Here is a 9,096-nt window from a genome sequence, read left to right on the forward strand (position 1 = left end):
GAGCTTGGGACTGACGAAGCTAGCGCTACCCGGGAGGCAACCCGGCGATTTTATTTTGCTTTTATTTAATTTCGATTGTAGTAAATGGTTTTTATACCATAGACTATCTCGATATGCTTGTTTTTGTCGATTGCGGGCTGTTTTTCATTGCATTTTGCAGGAATACGCTGAGGATCACTCGATCGAGTACTTGTTGTACTCGATCGAGCACTTTTGTTGCCAAATCCATTCGATCGAGCATTTCCTCTACTCGATCGACCACCTGCAAAAGGAGAACCACTCGATCGACCTAGTTACCTTTCGATCGAGCAGTTTTTGAATGCCCAGTTCACTCGATCAGCTACTATTCCTCTTGATCGAGTGCTATTGACTTGGATTAGCTTCCTGAGACGGTTTTCCAGGCCCTTAGCAACCTCCCATTTCATGGTCGGTTTGGGGAGGTCCCCTTATTCGCGCAATCTTGTGAGTTTTCCGCATTTACTCTCTTTCTCCTTCAGTTTGCATTTCCTTTCCATGTTTTGGTACAATGGGGGCATTGTACGGTTTGGTTTGGGGAGGTTATGCATCCATATCTGTGTCTGCATCTTGTTTTTATTGCATTTCTGTTATCACGTTCAATTTCAGTATGCATTGTTGTTTATTTTCATAAAAATCAAAAATCTCATAAAAAATTGAAAAAAATTGTTAAAATTCAAAAAATTTCACGTTTATTTTAGCATATAGGTTGAGTCGGAACGGTAGATTTCAATGATGATATTGCACTGCGATTGTCTTTTTGCTTAAGCCTTGCATTAAACTGTTATCTTTTAGCTTTGTCTTTTGCATAATCTACGAGTTAATGTTTAATTTCATTTGAACGAATAGACTTGACATGAAATTTTGGCAACCTACTTATAATTTCTAAGATTTAGAGCCTTATAAGTCGGTGTCATTTATGACCGATTTCATGTAGGATTGTGAGTAGTTACTCCTTGCATAACATGTTGATCAATTTGCACGTATATGAAATTCAATTGCTTTTTGCCTGCATACATTCGGGTTAGTGGTTGGTGTCACATGCAGGGAGGTGCTTACATTTCCCTTTCTTTCATTTTTACCCATAAACTCCACATTAGCCAAATTTGCCAGTTGACCCTTAGCTACATCCAAATTTAGCCTGCCTTGTCAAGCTAGTTTAGATTGTTTCTGCGGTATATTGTCTATTGTATCAAGTTTGGCTTATATCTATTGATTCGGAGTTGGTAATTTATGAAGAGAAGGAGGATGAGAAAAAAAGAAATGAAAAAGAAAAATAAGACGTGAGATGAAAAAAAAAAGAAGTTGAAGAAAAAAACAGAAACCGAAAAAAAATAGAAATAGAAAAAGAAAGAAAAAGAAAAAAAAATGTTGTCTGTTAGTCGGTTTCACTCCTATGCTTTATCTATATCTTTTGAGGAGTTAGTTCAGTTTGGTTTGGTGAGATTTTATGCCAATTGAAGGGCATGTGTTTATTTCATAATTGAGTTGGAAATGGATGTTGATATATGGTTCTGTTTAGGTACTAGCTTGATCACCTATACCTCCACATTCCCATAATTGTTTTGCCTTTTCTTACCCATTGCCTCACTTTACCATATTTTTGTAAGCCCTCGGCTGTGACAGGACCTTGTTGGTTGGAATGTACGTTTGGTAGATAGAATTGTCTATCATATTAGTTGCATGCATGTTTATGTGGGTCGTAGTCTAGGTGAGCGACTATTTTTCTCCCTCTCTCTTACATTCATATGCTTACCCTTTGCTTCATGAGAGAAAGAGTGACCCATGAGAGTCCATTGTTAAAGGTCTTGCAAGGTCGACGGTTCAGCTTTATTATAAACATCTTACAACTCGTTTGCATTTGACTGTCTGCTATAAGTGTTAGTTTGCTTGCATTAAATTGGCTTAAGTGGGCATTTGTAGCTGGCTCTGAGTTATCTTTTTCCGTTCCTTTAGTTGCATTTTAGTTTACTCGGGGACGAGTAAAGGTTTGGTTTGGGGAGATTTGATACGTGCATTTTATATAGTCTTTTTAGCCTATTTTATGCACGCATCTCTATGCTTTTACCGTGGTTTTATGCTACGAAATGCCCCGAATATGCTACTTTGGGTTATTTTGTCTTATTTGCAGGGATGAACCCGAAAGGAGTGAAAACAAGCCTAAAACATGTCCCTACGCACGCATTTAGGAGATGAGTTGAGTCGGAGCTTGGAAAGTACTATTTTGAGATGCGCATTGGAGTAAGGAAGTTAGGCGAGCCAAGAGAGTGCTTCAATTTGCTAGTTCCTGCTTGTAAGAGCCATATCTCGAGTTCTACAACAGTTATTAAGGTGATTCCAGTTGGAGGTGAAAGCTTATCCTCTTAGCTTTCCAACGCCACCAACCACGCCCTATTTGTCCAAGTAACGAAGAAATGGCAGCTGTTTGAAGTTCAGTGCGCGAAGCAGGAATTACGCGCTGAGAAGTGCTCGATCGAGAACTATTTCTATTCGATCGAGAGCCCATTTGCTCGATCGAGAGCCACTTCTTCTCGATCGAGTGGTTTTAGGATGAATAAGTACTCGATCGACTATGTTTCCTTTCGATCGACCAGTTCCTTTTATGCCTTTGCTCGATCGAGTGATTTAGTTACTCGATCGAGTGGATTTTGCTGACGGGCTGGGCTTTTAAGCTTTATTTTCCGCAATTAGGTTAATAATCCTATTTTTCTTATAAATAGGATAGGAGGTCGACATAATGAGGGGGCTTCTCCTCTCCAATTACTCTTAATACTCTGTCACTTTTACACTGTTACTTTGCTCTTTCTTTTCCGGATCACTTAATTCAGTAATTTCTTCCCTTATTCTCTTTTAATGCTTATTTCTTCTTTAATTATTGTCATTGCTTATTTTATTATGAGTAGCTAATTCCCCGTAGTATGTTAGGATTAGGGAAGCCGTGGTAGCGATGTTTTAATTGACTTGATTAGATTAGTCTTGCGATAAGAATTGTATTAGGCAATATAATTGTTATCCGGTTGAATGAATGCATGCAGGAGACCATAAATTTAGTTAACCCCGACCTAGATCGAAAGATTGAAAGGGAAGGCTTGCTTAATTTTAATAGGGAATTGCAGTGAGGGCGAAAGTTAAGCTGTTTACGCTCTAGGGCGGTTTAAGGACCGAAAGGTGACGACCATAGTTCTTCTTATCAATAGTCTATTCGCCTTAGTAATCCCGATAGTATAAGATCTGATAGCTGCCACGGTGGATCGACTCTTAACATACTTCCCTTCTCTTACTGTTAATTCTCTTATTCATTTCCCTTGCCTTAATCTCTAGTTTAGTTAAATCAATCAAAACCCCCATTTGTGACATTTAGACAGATAAATAGACAAATAGATAGTACACCGCCTCCCTGTGGAGATCGACCCTACTTACCGCTGACTTCTGTTATTTTTGGTATTTTCGACATAAACCTTACATTAGTGGTACAAAAAGTAAATAACAATAATAAAAGAGAGATTTTACACCCTCAGACTTACATGTTTGACGGAACGAGAAGGACTAAGATATCGATTAGTGATGCTCGACTCGAATGTAAAGAAAGTGCCCTCGTAAGAGGAAAACGAATAGATTAATTAAATTGATTGATTGTGGAGTTGGTCAAATTGGTCGGTGATGCAAACGAGGCTGGTACTCAGAAGGATCCGAGCTTACGTGGTCGAAAGTTCAAGCACGTAGAGTCGTAGACGCCAAAAGTAAGAACAAAGGTCTAGAATGCAAAGGGAGAAGAGAAGGGCGGACACTCGCGTGAGAAATATGAGGAGCGAAGGCTCCTATTTATACTAATCACGTGAAGGAATTAGGGTTTCGGAGAGTCTTTGGAAGTGAATCTCGGAAAGATATGAAAAAGATACGAAAATTACGCGAGAAAGGACTTGGGAAAGAGCGCGCGATCACTGCGTCTCTTGGAAGAGGCGCAACACCTGCTGCATCTGTTCCCAAGTGGTTTCCTCCTGCGGAAGAAAGATTTCCGTGTTTAAGTTATGGTAGGACGGAATATTTTGGTTTTCCTTAATATTTTATGTGAATATTACGGGAAATTGTTTACCAAAGGATAAATATTGTGAAATATTTATAAAATATGGAATAGAAATATCCGGAACATTCCAGAATATTCTGACTCGGGATTTAACGGTTATCAGAAAATGAAGACGGTTTTAGGCCCGGACTCCAAATGTACTCTAATTACTGTCAAAACGACCGTATCGACACGTAGATGACAACTAAGAGGTAGACATTAGTATTTGAGCAATCACTTGACGATAAACTTATGAACTGTCACAAATCGTTCCGCGTAGCAAACATGCGGCCCAATCATCACTGGGTGGTTTGCGAGAGGTGCGAAAATGAGGTATCTCTGAGCCCCCACTTTGACTGAGGCTTGGACAAGGCGAAAGTCAAAGTATAGCCATCAGGTCAATCGAAGATTACAACCTGACGACTATGGCGACGCGAGGCGGCTCAAGGGGTCTGAGCTAAGGACCTGTCGTCGGGAACATTTTAGAGTCTGTCGACTATCGGGGAGGGTCGTTTAAAGTCCATTAGACTACGTAAGGAGGCTCGCCAGCCATAAGAAGAGACCATACCTGAAACTTCTTAAGAGACGCTTCCGGAGGTGCATAGGAGCTATAGGAGCTAAGGTCAAGCGTGGGAGCTAAATAAGGTGAGTAGCAGGACACAGGCGGGAACTGCTGAGAGAAAACTGCTTGGGTAGTCTTCGAGAAATAATTACGAGTAGCAGGACACAGGCGGGAACTGTTGAGAGAAAACTGCTTGGGTAGTCTTCGAGAAATAATTGCGAATAGCAGGACACAGGCGGGAACTGCTGAGAGAAAACAATGTTTATCTCCATGTCGGTCGTGAATTCTCGTGTGGGGAACGTAATCGGGAATTTTATCTCTGTGCCTTGAGAGGGAAAGTTTATCCGCTTACTCTCGCTTGGGGGCAAGATAATGAAGAGAAGGCGTGTCGAAACACCTGTCGAGAAATACTTGCTCGTTGCGACAAGTAAAGTCTTGGAAGTGATAAATAACGTATAATAGTCCGCAGTTGGTTTAGAAAACGTGGATCCGATCGAAGAATGATCATCAAACGGACCAGAAAGAATAAATGTCATCGAGGAAGAGGCGCACCAAAGATGGGCCCACTAATAACGAACTCATAACGAATTTTTGAAAATTCGTATGAAGAGAAGTCCAGGAAGAGGCGCAGCAAGAGCCGCGTCTCTTGGAAGAGGCGCAACGCCTGCTGCGTCTGTTCCCAAGGGTGTGTTTTCTGCGTAAAAACGCGATAATCAGAGGGTTTGCAAATCATTTGTTCGAAACATAATTCACACATTTCTCTCTCAAATCTTCACCATTTCCGCCAAGGTTTGATTCAAAAGCTTGCATTAATCATGAATAATCAAGGTATGTGTCTCATTCTTCCATTAATATTCCATATCGGCTTTAATTTGGATCGAAAAATTAGGGTTTTCAACCCAATTTGATCAAAAATTTGGGGCTTTTCCCCCAAATGCATTTGCCTTGTAAAATTGACATTAGAAATGGATAATTGGTAATATAAGGAATACAACCATGTATTTTTTTCGAATTTTCGTGGAATTTTGAGCATTTGAGTGAATTTTGGGACGGTTTCACAGCTAGACCGTAAATTGCTTCGAAAACAGCCTTACGATTGCCCATTTGCGATGAAACTTGATATTGGGGATCCTTGGATGATGGGTAAACTTCCTACCATCTCTGAATTTTGGTTTGTGACGGCTTTTTCAGGACACTTTTCTAGGGCATAATCGCCGTTATAACGAAATGCTGCCGAAATTTCGACTCGAACCCATGACTAGGTTTCAACTTAGGCTTGACTTGACCCTAATTACCACATGAGCGATCGGGTTTGTGAGAATATGGCCAAAGATGACGAGAAAAGAGCGGTTTCAGGGCTTCCAAAGGCTCGAAAATCCCTTAACCAAGGCTCGTCGTCACGTGACGCGGCCTAAATTTGCTTTAACGTTGCAGGTGATGAGGCTTCTACTTCTGGGAGGACTCCCATGGAGATAGACACTGCTGTGATCGAGGAGGCTTTAGAGTAGGCCTTCACCGCTGCGGTGATGGCTGCTGGGGACGAGGTCCATGAGGAGGCTGTTGAGGAGGAGGAGGCCCCGAGATGGGCCAACGCTGGACGAGGAGGTCATCAGCTGAGGGGAGCACCCGCGTGGGCTGAGACCTGGGAGAGTAGGCACTTGCTGTGGGCCGCAGAGGGTCACCTGTCCTACAGGACGGTGAAGAGCTTGGTAAATAGGAATTCACCACTCATCACTCATCTTCTTTTCTTTCATTTGTTCATATCTCTTCCAATTTTTTCAAAAACTAAAGATAGCTTTTGTTTTAAATCATAATAGGAGGCCGGAATCATCAGGTCGTTCTCGGGTTACACGACAGCGATGGAGTACTACGAGCGGCTGTCGGCGGAGGAGCGCACCATGATCGAGCGTGGAGCGTTCGGTGCCTTGGTGCAGGCCTGGAGGGATATCGCGAAGAGGAAGCTGCGGGCTAACCTTAGCCTGGTCCGCGCTTTCTTGGACCGATTCTGGGATACGACTTCCACGTTTCACATGCCTTTTGGTGAGGTGGGAGTCACTCGGAGGACTACGGCATGATTTACGTGCAGTGCGGGGCCGAGGGGCGTGGAGCGGCCGGAGACTGCCATGAGGGTGGACTCGGCCGAGGCTAGGAGGTTGATCGGCTGGAACTTGTCGCCGAGGGCTGTCACAGTGCCGGGTTTGGTGCCCAGCTCGTACGTTCGAGACTACTTTGCGGGAAAGATCCCGGCGCTGGTGACGATTGACGGTAGGGAGACGGCTCCTCCTCCCTGTACATCTGAGAAGAGGGTTCGTCTGTGGCTCTGGTGGTTTCTGTCTTCGATCTACCTCGGAGACAAGGGAGAGAGGCTGTCGACGAAACTTCTTCCCTTCCTTTATAACCTGAGCTCCCTAGGGCGTTGGGACTGGGTCACTGCTGGTTTTGCAGTCCTCATCCGCTTCGTGAGGGCCATGGTTCATCCGGAGTTGATGGAGAAGGGGACTTCTCCTGACGCTGTCGGACCTAGACTACTGCTGGAGGTATGATCCTTCATTTAGACCAAAATCAATTCCTTTCTTTATCCAAACACGAAAGATCGTTATTTGACTATCTTGCTTTACAGGCGTGGGTGTACTCCTACTTTCCGGGCCTCGCGCCCAAGAGGACGGAGCCGCTGAAGAAGGCCTATCCCGCGGTAAGGGATTGGGTGATGTGCAGGACGAAGAGCAAGCGTTCTTCTCACGGTGTCTACCAGCGGGACGTGAACGCTCTTCAGCTAGACAACGTAAGCATTTCAATTATGTTCACTTGCTTCTATATTGCCTTTAAATTGATCATAAGAATGATTCCTCTGTTTATCTTGTCCCAGTGGGTGCCTAGGCCTTGGGCGGAGTACGCTGACGCACCTCCTTTTGTGGCCGAGGTCCTTCGACCTAGGAGCTCGAGCCGGCTGCTATTGAGGACGTCGATGGGTCCTGTGTTGTACTTGGGCGAGCGCTTGGCTCGTCAGTGACGGTTCCCGTCGATCCTCCCAGGACGATGTTCATGGAGCCTTCTGAGGCAGAGAGAGAGGCTGACTTGGCTGGCGCTAGTGGTGACGCCCTCCTTCTTCCTGGCGAGGACTACTCGGCGTTCCTCTACGGGAGGTTGGCGTACTGGCCGATAGTGGTGAGCATCTTTACTCTTCCTCTTTACTTGATTTTTTGAAACTACGATGAAAGATCACCGATTAATGAGAAACATTTGGTTTTCCAGGAGGTTGAGGTGGCGGACATCGAGCCCCCAAAGTACCCCGAGACCTTCGAGTACACAGACACGACCGGGAGGACGACGATCTCCGAGCTACGCGACTTTGACGTGGCTGTGACAGATGCTGGCCTGGACGACTGGCAGCATTTGATTCGGAGGGTAAACCTCTAATTTTGTGTGATTTTTGTATAAGAATACATTTGATTGAGTTTATTCAATTATTGAGAGCTTCTTTTTGAAAATGCAGGTTGCACCGTCTCGGTTCGTGGTGTTATGGAGGGTGGCCAACCGGCTGCGAGCTACTGCCGTCGAGGCACTTGTCGGTGGTCGAGGCCGTCAGGTATGAACCTTGTGCCTGTTTCATTTTTGACTTTTGATTTCCAACTTTTCTTGTAATTGCTTGGAATGATTGACATGAGCCAATTTTGTTGTTTTCAGGGGGACCGCGAGTTGGAGCGAGAGCTGACCCAGTCTCGGGAGGAGACATCTCGCTTGTTGAGGGAGCTCGATGTTCGAGACGCCGAGATTGCTGCTCTTGCGGCAAGGGTTGCAGAGCTGGAGGGCGACCAACAGTAGTTTTGTTTTAGTTTTTGTTTGTTTGTTGGCTGTATTTTGCACAGTTGTACATTTTGGACCTTCATTTTGAACATTCTGGACTTTGTTTGGGGCTCGAGCCCCCAGTTTGTTGTACATTTTCCCCTTTTTGGTTGTATATGAGATGGCATGAGTGCCTTTGTTGCTGGGTTGTGCTGCTTGTATCTGCAGGTTAGCTTTGAACAGGTTTGGTAGATGACGGTTTACGCCGTCATGCCGCCGAAATTTACATAGAAATCACGCAAAACATACATATGGCCTTGATTAGCGCAAAACGAGTGACTCAAAAGAATGCAAAAATGCAAAAATTTTACCAGAAATGACCGGACGGTTGGGAGGGTTACCCCCTAAAAAAAGAAAAAATAGAAATCTATAAGTTAGAAATGAGATGATTAAAAAAAAAGAAATGAAATAAATTTAAATTTTGAAATGAATTATAATGAGAATTATTTCTTAAAATGAATTATATCCAAATGAGAATTATTTCCTAAAATGAATTTGTACGAGTGTGGTGAAATGACGAAAATGTCGATGTTGTCTCGAAATGCGTGCTCGCGGAAGTTAGGAAACCCGAAATATGGTAACCTCCACGTATTTACCAAAATAATAACCCGTA

This window comes from Silene latifolia, chromosome 11, assembly GCF_048544455.1.
Source record: "Silene latifolia isolate original U9 population chromosome 11, ASM4854445v1, whole genome shotgun sequence".
Classification (NCBI taxonomy): Eukaryota; Viridiplantae; Streptophyta; class Magnoliopsida; order Caryophyllales; family Caryophyllaceae; genus Silene; species Silene latifolia.